The 11,500-nt window shown below is 38.9% G+C and overlaps 1 long non-coding RNA gene across 1 annotated transcript in view; it reads right to left on the reverse strand.

Annotated features, from left to right (window-relative positions):
* The window catches only part of LOC132107191 (uncharacterized), a 50,823-nt gene extending 42,347 nt beyond the window's left edge, over window positions 1-8,476 (reverse strand). Inside the window, exon 1 of the long non-coding RNA XR_009424245.1 lies at window positions 8,350-8,476. This is a non-coding gene — a long non-coding RNA (uncharacterized LOC132107191). The remainder of the gene's footprint in view (window positions 1-8,349) is intronic.
* Between the last annotated feature and the right edge of the window lie 3,024 nt (window positions 8,477-11,500).

The following is an 11,500-nucleotide window of genomic DNA, read 5'->3' on the forward strand; positions in this document are numbered from 1 at the left end:
GGACTTTCCTTGCTATTAACACTTGGATAACCCTATATTTACACTGCACATGTCTGTGGCACAATATGTCTCTGACACGGCCACTCTAGTCAGTGCTGGTGTTTATACCAGCCATACTACGGCAAGCTTCAGGAGCGACTCTCCACGCTGCTTCACTAAAAATACACACTTAAAATGGCTAGTGAGATGGCTGCATTATTTGTAAACCTTCCAACATTCATCGCCATGACTTACTGCAAGAGAAAACTTTACGTTTTAGCTGCATAACATTGGTTAACTGAAATGCTGTTAATATGCAATAGGTTTTTTTGCAACATTTATAAAATACTGCAAAATTTTTGTGCAAATCTGTAATAGAAACCCAGCAATGGTTACGTCATTTCTGAGCTAAATGACAGTGAGAGATGAACTCTGATCAGTGATGCGGGGGTTGATCCAAAATGAGCAGGTGCCTGCGGTCGCCCGCGGTTACGAGTCATCCAAAAATATTTTTTAATGATATTCAGGTTGCGGTCGGTCGGGTCCTTTTTTGTAATAAAATGTTTATAGTACTAGACACATTTTTGAAATACATAACTGAATAACTGGCATGAAGATGACGCACGAGCTCAGTCTGTACGTAGAGATGGAGGCGGCAAAGAAGACTGCATGGGGAGCAACAGCGCTGTTTTTGGTAAAACATGATTTTGACTACTTCATTAAGTTTTGTTTTATAGAAAACTTTTTTTAAAAGATTTTCGTTTTGTATAAATTGTATCTTAATTTTGATCAATGTTTTGTCAATCAGTTGCCTGTATTTAATAAATTAGAAGCAAATATATAACCTAGCAGACAATGTAATAAGGCGCCGGCACGCTGAACTAAACTCAGCGTGTGCCTCAGATTTGTTCCTATAGGTGTTCTGGCTTTTTTTGGACACATTGGTACAGTATGTGGTTCCTAGTGTGCCCTGACTGGTTTTTAACATGTTGCTATGTAGATGCTAGAGTTTTTGGCCAACTGGACAACTGGCCAACTAGCCATGTTGGATAAGTTACTCCAAAAAAAGTTATAAATTAATAGATACTAATTATATCTTCAACAGTGTAATTAGATTACTGTATGTGACGAGTGGGGCGGGGCCGAGGGACGTGGGAGCGAGGCCGGGGGAGTGATTGGAGATGAACTACACCTGTTCGACCCACCGGTCTCGAGGCCCATGGAGGAGATGGAAGGATATAAAACTGGAGTGACGACAGTGAAGGACGAGAGAGGACCAGGCCTGGCCATTAGTTTATGTTTTGGTTTTTATTTGAGCGCATCAGTCGTCCGTGAGGGGCTGGTGCGCTGTTTTGTGTTTATTTTGAATTATTAAAGTTTCAATTTGATTGTCCGCTGGTTCCCGCCTCCTTCTTCCCGATGATTATGGAGATTTAATGCATTACACTGTACAAATTACTTTCTATAAAAAAGTATTGTATTACTTATGAATAAATCCCATAATCAGCCTCAACCAGCTGAACAAATACAAGGCTAGACATGAACCTGCTCTGCTCTTTTAAATCTTTTAAATAAATCAGATAAAATTGCTAAGAATTATTCAAAAGTAATTTCATTTAAAGTAAAAATGTTGCATTAAAAATATACATTTTAAAATGTTCCCTAAAACGATAGATGTTCTCTTTTTATGTTAAATTGCCTACTGTTTTATACAGAATTGTTCTATAGTGTTTTATGCAATTACGTCAGAAGTAATTAAATTACTAAGTAATGCCTTACTTTACTTTTCCAAGAGAAATATCAATAAATTACCGTAATTAATTAGCTGGTAAGTGAGGCATTACGTCCAACGCTGATTGCTAGAATGCTGCTTGGGTGTTCTAGCTGGTTGTTAACACATTAATGTGGTTGCTGCTGTGTTGTAGCTGATTGCTAGAGCATTGCTAGGTATTCTGCATGGTTGTTAAAACATTTCTAGATATTCTGTCTTTTTGCCAGAATGTTATGGTGGACGATTTGAATGTTTCTGGCTGGTTTTTAGTTTGTTGCTATGTGGTTGCTAGGTTTGTTAAATTAGCAATAGGGCATGGTACCATTCCAAATGGGGCATTTAAAAGCCCAGACTTTAGGAGTGACATGCATGCTGGGTTATTTTGACATCAGTTGTATTTATGGGTCATAGTGGGCCCCACATGAGAAATAAACATTTTATCATCAAGTTAAAATAAACATTATCATAGCAGCAGCTTTATAAAAAATTTTTTTTAAAAAGGACGTATTGCCGGACTTTGTTCACAATTTCCAGTGCATCAGCAGCGGCAGCTGTGAGATAAAGCAGCAATGTGGGTCATTTGCGATACTCTCCGTTTGTGGACCCCAGACAGAGGTATGCGCGGGCGTTCTTCGTTAAATCAAATTTCTGGGTGGGATGAAAATGCCAGATGGTTTTTCCATGACTCCCCATGAGAGGGTGAGCTGGCCTTGCCAGAAAAACACGTCATCATCGTAGGCCAGTGCAAGGTTATGTTTGCTTGTTTGTCTGAAACAAATGAGAACTTTCCTACTGGCTACTCCGATCTATGACATCACCTCTGCGACGATGCCAAATCTCCAAATCACCCAGGCCATGATGACTAATCGAATTTGTACACGATAATGAATGTGAGCTATGAAAATGTTCATATGAGAGACTGTGTGTTGATGTGATAACTTGCTAATATTTTCCGGCTGAAATTTAACACATGAACCCACGACCCTAAGTAGGCTTGTGGTCACATTGGCTTTATGTAAGATTTCATAACACATTACTGGAATGGGAAAACTTTAGTAGCAATAGTTAAGGCCCATTAAAGCAGTTAATAATTCCCATCGATAATGATCCATCCAATCCAGAACTCCACATCCATAAATCCGCTATTGTCTTCTCTGATTGCAGAATAAACAGTAGGAAAACCAAGGCCAGCAGCTCTGAGCAACTACACAAAACTGTACAGATTACATCCTGTCTATGGTTTAGACAGAAAAAAACACAAACACAGATGCGAATGTTTGGCCAACGCATTGCATGCACGTTATTTCGTTGAACATGCATCAACATGAACAGAATTTGTCATTCGTTTAACTTACAAAATGTCACGTATTAAGTGTTGAGTAGAAATTAATTAGCCTAATCTGAATTTCATAATCAGATACCAAAAATTAAGTACTTAGCAATTAAATTATATTACATTTTAAAATACTCCTAATCAGACTAGTTACATTTTATTGATTACATGATTGCATTTTATTCACAAGATAGCAAAAAAGTATTCATATATTGTTGATAACAGATTCACATTGATTCTGCCTAATTCTTCTTTTTCATCTTTAAAATGTTCTATTCTAAAACGCCCCACTGCTTATGCATACAGAAAGTCTTCGGTTTTGGGGACATTCACACACAGATGAGTTATTAGTCAGGTTACAGGTAGCTATAACATTCTAAAATTGTCCATTTTAGGAAATGTTTTCTCAACATACTGATATTCCATCAACTACCGAAAAGGACATTCATTTTTATTTACCATGTAGTTTCTACATGAATCCCAGTCTGGGAAACCTTGACGTAATGTTATGTGTAATGCACTTCATGTGTGTTATATCCAACAAATGGAATACATTTTCCTTCTCTTTGCATTTTATATCAATATGGCACAAGATTATGCTATTCAAAATCAACATGATAAACAAGTTAGGTCAAAGGTAATCTAAAAGTAGTCTGATTATATAACATAACATTTGTAATGTAATCGATAATGTTACTAACTACAATTTTTGTAGTTAAGAGTCGAGCAAGTTACACTATAAATAAAAAAGACTGTAAAAAGATTACAAAGGCAGACACTTTACATGCACTAAAGAATCTTGCACAATAAGACAAAAAGATGCATTCAAAAATTAAAAAAGGTTTGCTCGAATGTTGATGTTTTTGCACTAATGTGCCAATAATAACCTTAGTACCAAGGGGACGATATAGTCATTCAAATGTCTGAAAATGTTAGACATATCTATTCCACTAGGGACTCATCAGGTTTTACTCACTAGTTGGCAGCAGGAATCAGCAATGACATTCAAAGAGAACCCTAGAACAATAATGAATTAAACACACTGTGTCCTGCTGACATCATTACAGATCCCCTTACTCTGTCTGTTTCAGTAATAAAGTCCACAACATTAACACACACCCCTTCAGAGAGTATACTAGTGTTCATTTTATGACCTTACTCATCAAAAATGTATTCTATAGTGGCCATTGCCCAGACAGGTCATGTTTACATTTAATTTGCTTTGTAGCTTATATTTAAGACTTACATTTAAGGGTTAGAGATTTGAACAAACCATTGTTACAATTATGTGACTTGTTGAATAAAGGTGTGCTTTAAATTTGATAAGATTTTCATTGGACAGATGACAAAAGCTGGTCTAGAAAGTTTGATAAATCTCAAAGACTTGCACTGAATATGAATCTGAACCATATTTAGAAACCAGAAGGTCACAGAGACTCAAATATTACACCCGTAATGCCCTAGCAACCACATAACAATGCTCTAAAACACTCAGAAAACCTTAGAAATCTAGCTTCATTTTATTATTTAACTTTTTATTGAGAAGTATAAAAGAAAGCTTAATGATGGAAGAAACAGGATCAGGAAATGCTAACTCTGCCCATTCACACCACAGACAACAACTATAACCAACAGTGACTAAACTTTTAATAACTGTCCTAATTATATGAGAATAAGGAACTAGACACAACAACTGTAATGATAAAGTCACATGGGAACGTTATGGTTGGTCGGAATTACTTTCAGAACGATTTTTTCCCAGCTCATGTTCGATAATAACAGTGACAGCCAATCAGAATGCATCCCGGTATAAATACTCATATTAAACTCAAAGCCACTAGAAGCCAAGCCTGCAAGCATTAGCCAAAAATGTGTAATGGCTAAAGCTAATGCAGTGCGTTGGAAAGGAGACCAGACCGTTTTTCCATTAACGGCGATTGAGTGTTGCACGACTCTTACTGAAATTCAATGACATCAAGGCTATGATGTGATTGGTTTCAAGGGACACATCGTTATGGTTAAAGTTACCGTTCTTAAAAATGTGAAAAAATAAATACATTTCAGGTGATAAATGATTTAAAACATGGACAGCCAAACAGAATGCTTGACTTTATAAGGGCCTGTTTATATCTGGTCACTTCATGAATTTTTCATTTCTTTTGCATTTAATATTAATCCTTGAGAATAGGAATTATAGCTTGATGCTAATTATATAAATCGCCAGAGTAAATATGTCTTTTTATTATAGAAATCTATTATATAAAAAAAGATTCATGATGTGTGACTGTGAGATGATAAAATATAATAAATATATAATAATAAAATGAACATAACCTTGTCATAATTTTACAGTTTACAGATAACTATTATATTTGCAATACAATAAATATTAACCATATTAGAATATTACCTTATATATTTCTTATATTAGTGCTTTATTATTAGCATATAATGCATGATACCTCTGAAGTAAACTAACCCTGAAACATGTTATGTTGAGATAATAATTTCCTATGGCTACTTACATAGCCAGAAAGTTACCTCCATTTTTAGTTTATCTGATACTTACCTTTAAACATACCAAGTCTTTGATCTTCAAATATTGGACAGCGCATATCTGTTGCTTTCTTTGATGTGAACTCTGTTTAATTTGAATATAGTGCGGAATTGAAGATCAAATTAAAAATCTGTTTTGCTGAGACACGTTTATGTGGCCAAGTGTAATAGAACCCTTTTAACAAATCAGATATTCGATCTGAGAAAACCCATGTAGTGAGCAGGAATATAAAGAGTGGGACTATTTAAAGGGGTCATCGGATGCACATTTTCCACAAGTTGATATGATTCTTAAGTTAACAAAAAGGCAGACAGCTCTCAGCTCACTCAGGGCAGGTCTAAGGTAAGACGGTCTTGTCAGTCAAACTATTGTAGGAGGGGCCTGTGCAGAACTAGATCATTGTGCCAGGAATCTCAGAACAGCCTGATTTGAGAAAGAGGATTTTAAAATAGGGATCATAAAATGGATAGTTTTGGCCAGTCCTTGATTCTGATTGGTTGAGTCGTGTTTGAAGCTGTTGTAAATTATTCCACAAACATACACCTTTTTTATGTCTGTGTTGCTCGTCAACCACTTTGTTGCAACCACAACATTTTCTGAGGAACTACATTGTTTGGCAGATGATAATGTTTGAACCAATATCATTGCATTTTATTTACTTTGTTTTATTCTGTAAAACCTTGATACATATGTTGAAAAAAAAGCTTTCTAGAAGCAATAAGTGAAGTTGTGGTTTGCAGTGAATTTATAACAGCTAAGGGGTTTAGGCACTCCAGTTCGCGTCGTACCTAACAATGCCCCTTATCTGTTATAAATTCACTGTAAACCATGGCTTCTTGGGGGTTATTGCTTTATATATATAAAAAAAAAAAAACCCTGGGTGGATTCTTATCATTTTAGGATTGACGTGTACACACACTTCCAACAAACATTTATGTTCAAACAACACCCAGGGGCGCTGCCAGGAATTTTGGGCCCCATGACAAAAAAATCTAAGGGCCCCCTCTGCGCAGCTGTTGTCACCACATCTCTAGGACACTGTCCCATCAAAAGCTTTACATAACTCTAATCAAAGACTTACAACTGTCTTGCTGCTTGTAGTTCAATACTAGTACTAGCACAATATTTACTGCTGGTGATTTGTAAATGCAAGTCTGCATACAGTATGCAGTTCACTATTTGATGCAAAATTAAAAGCCACCATAAAAATGTCCATAAAGCAACACTATGTAACATTTTTTACCTTAAAATAATGTTTCCAACAAGGTGAAAGGCACTTATGCCTCCCTGGAGTCCCTGGAATGATGCTAAGTCGTTTACACAGTGGTAGCTAATTTATATGTAGTTTTCAAATTAAAATAATCATTCTTATAATAATTCTTCTCTCTTTAGAACAAATCAATTAAGCTTATGAGAAATCCTAATCAAGGAAAACATTTGGAAAATCTTGAATAAATTAGGACAATTTTCATTTTTGGGTGAACTTTCCATTTAACAGAAGTGAAAAAGGAGCAACTTATATATATATATATATATATATATATATATATATATATATATATATATATATATATATATATATATATATATATGTGTGTGTGTTAAAGAAACACAATAAGACAAATACAATAAAGATACGAATTAAACTCATTTTTCAGATATTGTAGGTTTTACTTAACATGTATACATTTATTTAACGCCTTTTGTTGGTTAAAATTAATGACATGGATATTTAATTTGGAATGTTGTCCTTTTCAGACGGAAGGCATGCCTCAAATACTGACTCACGTTCAGTTTTCACACACCTGTTCACGTTCACTTAATCCATAACCGACTGTATTTACGTGAGATAGTCTACACAATAAACATCTGGACTGCTCTGTGTGTATTTGAGTGCTGAGAACAGATCGTGTGCTGTATATAAGAACTGAGGAAATGGAGCGCGCGCAAGAACATCTGTCAGCGTGATTCCGCCTATCCCGCCTTCATTAATTTTAAGTTAATCAACAACTAATTGTGACTCCCGGGAAAAACGGGTCGTCTGGTCACCTCATCCCTGCCCCTTCGGGTGCTGAGGCCATTGTTTTAGATTGCTAGTTCGCATTTTATTATTTATTAGCGCGCCGTGCATTGATTGACTGTCTGCAACTAACTAAACACCGTCACTGATGAGTGTGCTAAGGCAGGACCAAACCATTTCATGCAGATACAGGGGGGTGGTCGGTCAAAATGGATGTTTTATTTTTTGGTCAATGGTGATATTTAACTTTTATTGCCAAAATAAGTAAAACCAAGGACGCCATCATTCAATTTATTATTATTTGAAATATACTCGATGATGTTTATACAGTGTTTAATATAATCAAAAAAATGTAATTAGTTTTTACCTATTTGTTGGGCCCCCTGTCAGCCATGGGCCCTTGGCCCATGACAACATGTAAAGTGATTTTGCACCCGACGACCAAACGTGCTTTTAATAAACTCAACGTTTCCGTGCGTTGGTATGATCGGTAATAAAGTCATCCGTTTTTCACGCGACAGAATCCTGTTTTCACTCATGCATGTTCTCATATGCATTGTACTACTGTCTCCAGCCAACTCTCAATGTGGTTTCTAGCCATTGTAATGCTTACAGCTTTATACGCACGTTGGGAGTGATTACATATCAGTTTATGCCTCGAGAAAAGTAAAAAGACAGAAAACACTCACCATTCTCTTAACCGCACATGCTTTATGAGGCTTCTTCAAGGCAAGACGCACATTGATTAGCCATGCCTGCCACCTAGTGGGAGACTAAATCTAAATTACCTTAACTCTATGGCCAGGCTGAGTCTGTTGCTGTGTCTGAAATCGCTCACTCATTCACTCATTCACTCATTCACTAATCCATAGATAGTGTATGGCAGTTGAGTTCACTATATCAGGAAGGAGTGAACAAATAAATAAGTGAACGGATTCGGGCAGTGAAGTATAGCCTACACTGCGCGTGAGACTTGGAGCTGTTGCAAAAACATTGCCATATGTACTTTTATATTACATGTACCTAATTTAAGAAAATAATACTTTAACAATAATACTCAAAATTACTTTATATTGCAGTACCTCGGCGTCGCTTTGTGGTTTCTCGATGGTATATAATTTTTTTTTTTTGGTAATGCTTTTATGTTCATAATTATTAAATGCTATTAAAATAACGTCCTGAGAACAAAAATAAACACACATAAACACGTTCATAATTCTGTAATTATTTTTTTTAGTATCTTGACACTCGCTCAAGCAGCGTTTTGAGCTCAGATAAGATGGTTGTAGAGCGTCCTCGGGCGACCGTTAATTTTACATCAGAATACACTACCTGTTATTAACGAAAAAATTTTAATTATCCTCCAAATTATCATCATTTTTGTAAGTTAACAACGATGCCACCTCAGTAAACTAGTCAAATATTAAACTGAGTTATTGCCTACATAACATATTTTAATATAAATAATGTAGGAAAAACGTTCAAACAGAAATAATAAAGATGTAAACTTCATCTCTCATTCAAACTCGCTTGCTCCCGCTCTTGCTTCCAGATCGACGCTACTCCGCATTGGATTGTGGGAAATAGTGCTTCAGCGAGTGTACATCAGGCGGGAAGGAAGTCGACCGGAAGTTGAAGTTCCGCCATCTTGTAGCAGAACTTCACTTGCGTTAGCATCCCATTGACTCCCATTCATTTTGGCGTCACTTTGACAGCGAATAACTTTACATCTGCGGCGTTTAAAGACTCAATTTGTCCATTATTTATTTCTAAAGATACACGACAATGTATAAAGGGCTCCATTACCTTCTATGTTACATTATGGCCCCATAGAAACAGTTTTTGTAAAAATAGGCTAACGATTGCGTCATAACCACTAGACTCTCTGTCGCACAGTAGAGAAATTACCGTAAAGAAAGGAGGAGAAGCTCGCAGGCAATTGGGGAGACGTCAAGAGAGAAGCCCATAGATACAAGCCCTGGCGTTACATTTTAAAATACTATACAAAATAATTAATCAGAATATTTACTCCTGCTCACTTACGCCAAAGAACTCCCCGCTCAAGCTTGCCGTCTCTGCAAGATTAATGATGGCAGTTTGCACGCACAGCTACTAGAAGATTTGCATCTGTCAGACAGGTTGCTTACATCATCAAGCTTAGTTTGAGTCTGCGCATCAGAAACGGAAGTGCTAAAAATTGCTAAAAATGGGCTTCACTTGTCTCAATTGAGTTCCAATGGGGTCGCTGTGTCCATTTCTTTTACTGTCTATGGTGTACATCGGTTGTACACTCGAAATCAGAATGAATTGTGGGTAAAAAGCGAGCGACAACCTACCGCTCCCTCTAGTGAAGCCAATAAGGAAGTGACTAAAACTGCAATTCATCGACTGGCCGCTTGAGGCTGGCTGCAAAAGAGAGTCAATCCCATAGACTCATAGACCCATGTTAAAATACCCAACTTTAGAGCAGAAAAAAACATGTTTTCAGCCTGGTGCAAAAAATGATTTTGGTCTATATAGCTAATTTTGCCCTTCATGACAACTGTGAGGGGGGTGAATTTTTTTATAACTCATCCGTTTAAATTATATTAAGCCTTAAAGTTCTGCATAATTAAGGGCGTGGCCACTTGAGTGACAGGTGAATTGTCACTGCTGTCACAGCCGTCGCGCTAGGTGGGCGTGGCTTCAGCAACCAGCTCCCGCCCTTTTGCCCATTTTCGATTGTCCGGGAGAGTCGCGCGGTGACGCGCTGCCAAGATGGCAACGGCTCGCTCTGCACACTTTAGGCTTCAAAAACTCTCTTCAGGAGTCTACGGGTGACGTCACGCCACGGACACTACGTCCATGTTTTTATACAGTCTGGTAAAAAGTAGTGGACAAATGTAGGGAATGAAGTAGTTTACTCAGAATTCGGACAGCACTACAAAATGGCTGACACCCCATATAGTACACTATTGTGGCGAGTGGGGCGGGGCCGAGGGACGTGGGAACACGAGTGAGGCCGGCAGTGATTGGGCAAATCAGTGGCACCTGCGGCCCACCGCCGGTCTCGAGTCCCACGTAGGGGATGGAAGGATATAAAACTGGAGCGACGACAGTGAAGGACGAGAGAGGACCAGGCCTGGGCTTTTAGTTGTGTTTTGGTTTTTATTTTGCGCGCATCAGTCGTCCGTGAGGGGCTGATGCGCTGTTTTGTGTTTATTTTGAATTATTAAATGTCGTTTGATTGTCCACCGGTTCCCGCCTCCTTCTTCCGGATGAATACAAAGGTTTTTATCATTACAGTGGTGCCAAAGCCCGGGAGAAGGAGGGACGCGCTGCTGAAGATCCCTCGCCGCTGTGGTGAATCCGCGGTGCCATCGAGCTGGCGAGGAGGATGACGCCATGGACGCTCGAGGCGGTGGACTGGAGCGAGTTGCCGGGGACGGGCGAGCTCGCTGCCGACTGCCCACGATAGGGAGGGGCGGCTGCCTCCGTGAGGGAGCGGAGGAGTCGGCGCCGTTCGCCAGGGGGCCGGAGCCTGCTGCCTCCGTGAAGGTATCCGGAGGAGCAGGGAACGGGGGACTCCTGCCGGCTGCCCAAAACCGGAGGAGCCGTTGCCGTCCACCGGGCGGCGGAGGGGTGTCGTGCCGTCCGCCGAGGGCCGTCCAGTGCCACCGCCAGGCACCGCGAAGGAGATCGCCCAGCCGGTGGAGGGCCGAGCAGCAGTGCGTCTGGGAACCGGAATTTTTTTTTTTTTTCTCTCCCCTCTCTTGTCTCTGTCGCTCCTCCTTCCATCTCCTTTTCTCTCGCCTCGTCTGTCCTACCCCCAGGTTCCCGCAGGTTCCCGTGAGCGGTCCC

The sequence above is a fragment of the Carassius carassius genome, chromosome 27 (assembly GCF_963082965.1).
Source record: "Carassius carassius chromosome 27, fCarCar2.1, whole genome shotgun sequence".
In the NCBI taxonomy this organism is placed as follows: Eukaryota; Metazoa; Chordata; class Actinopteri; order Cypriniformes; family Cyprinidae; genus Carassius; species Carassius carassius.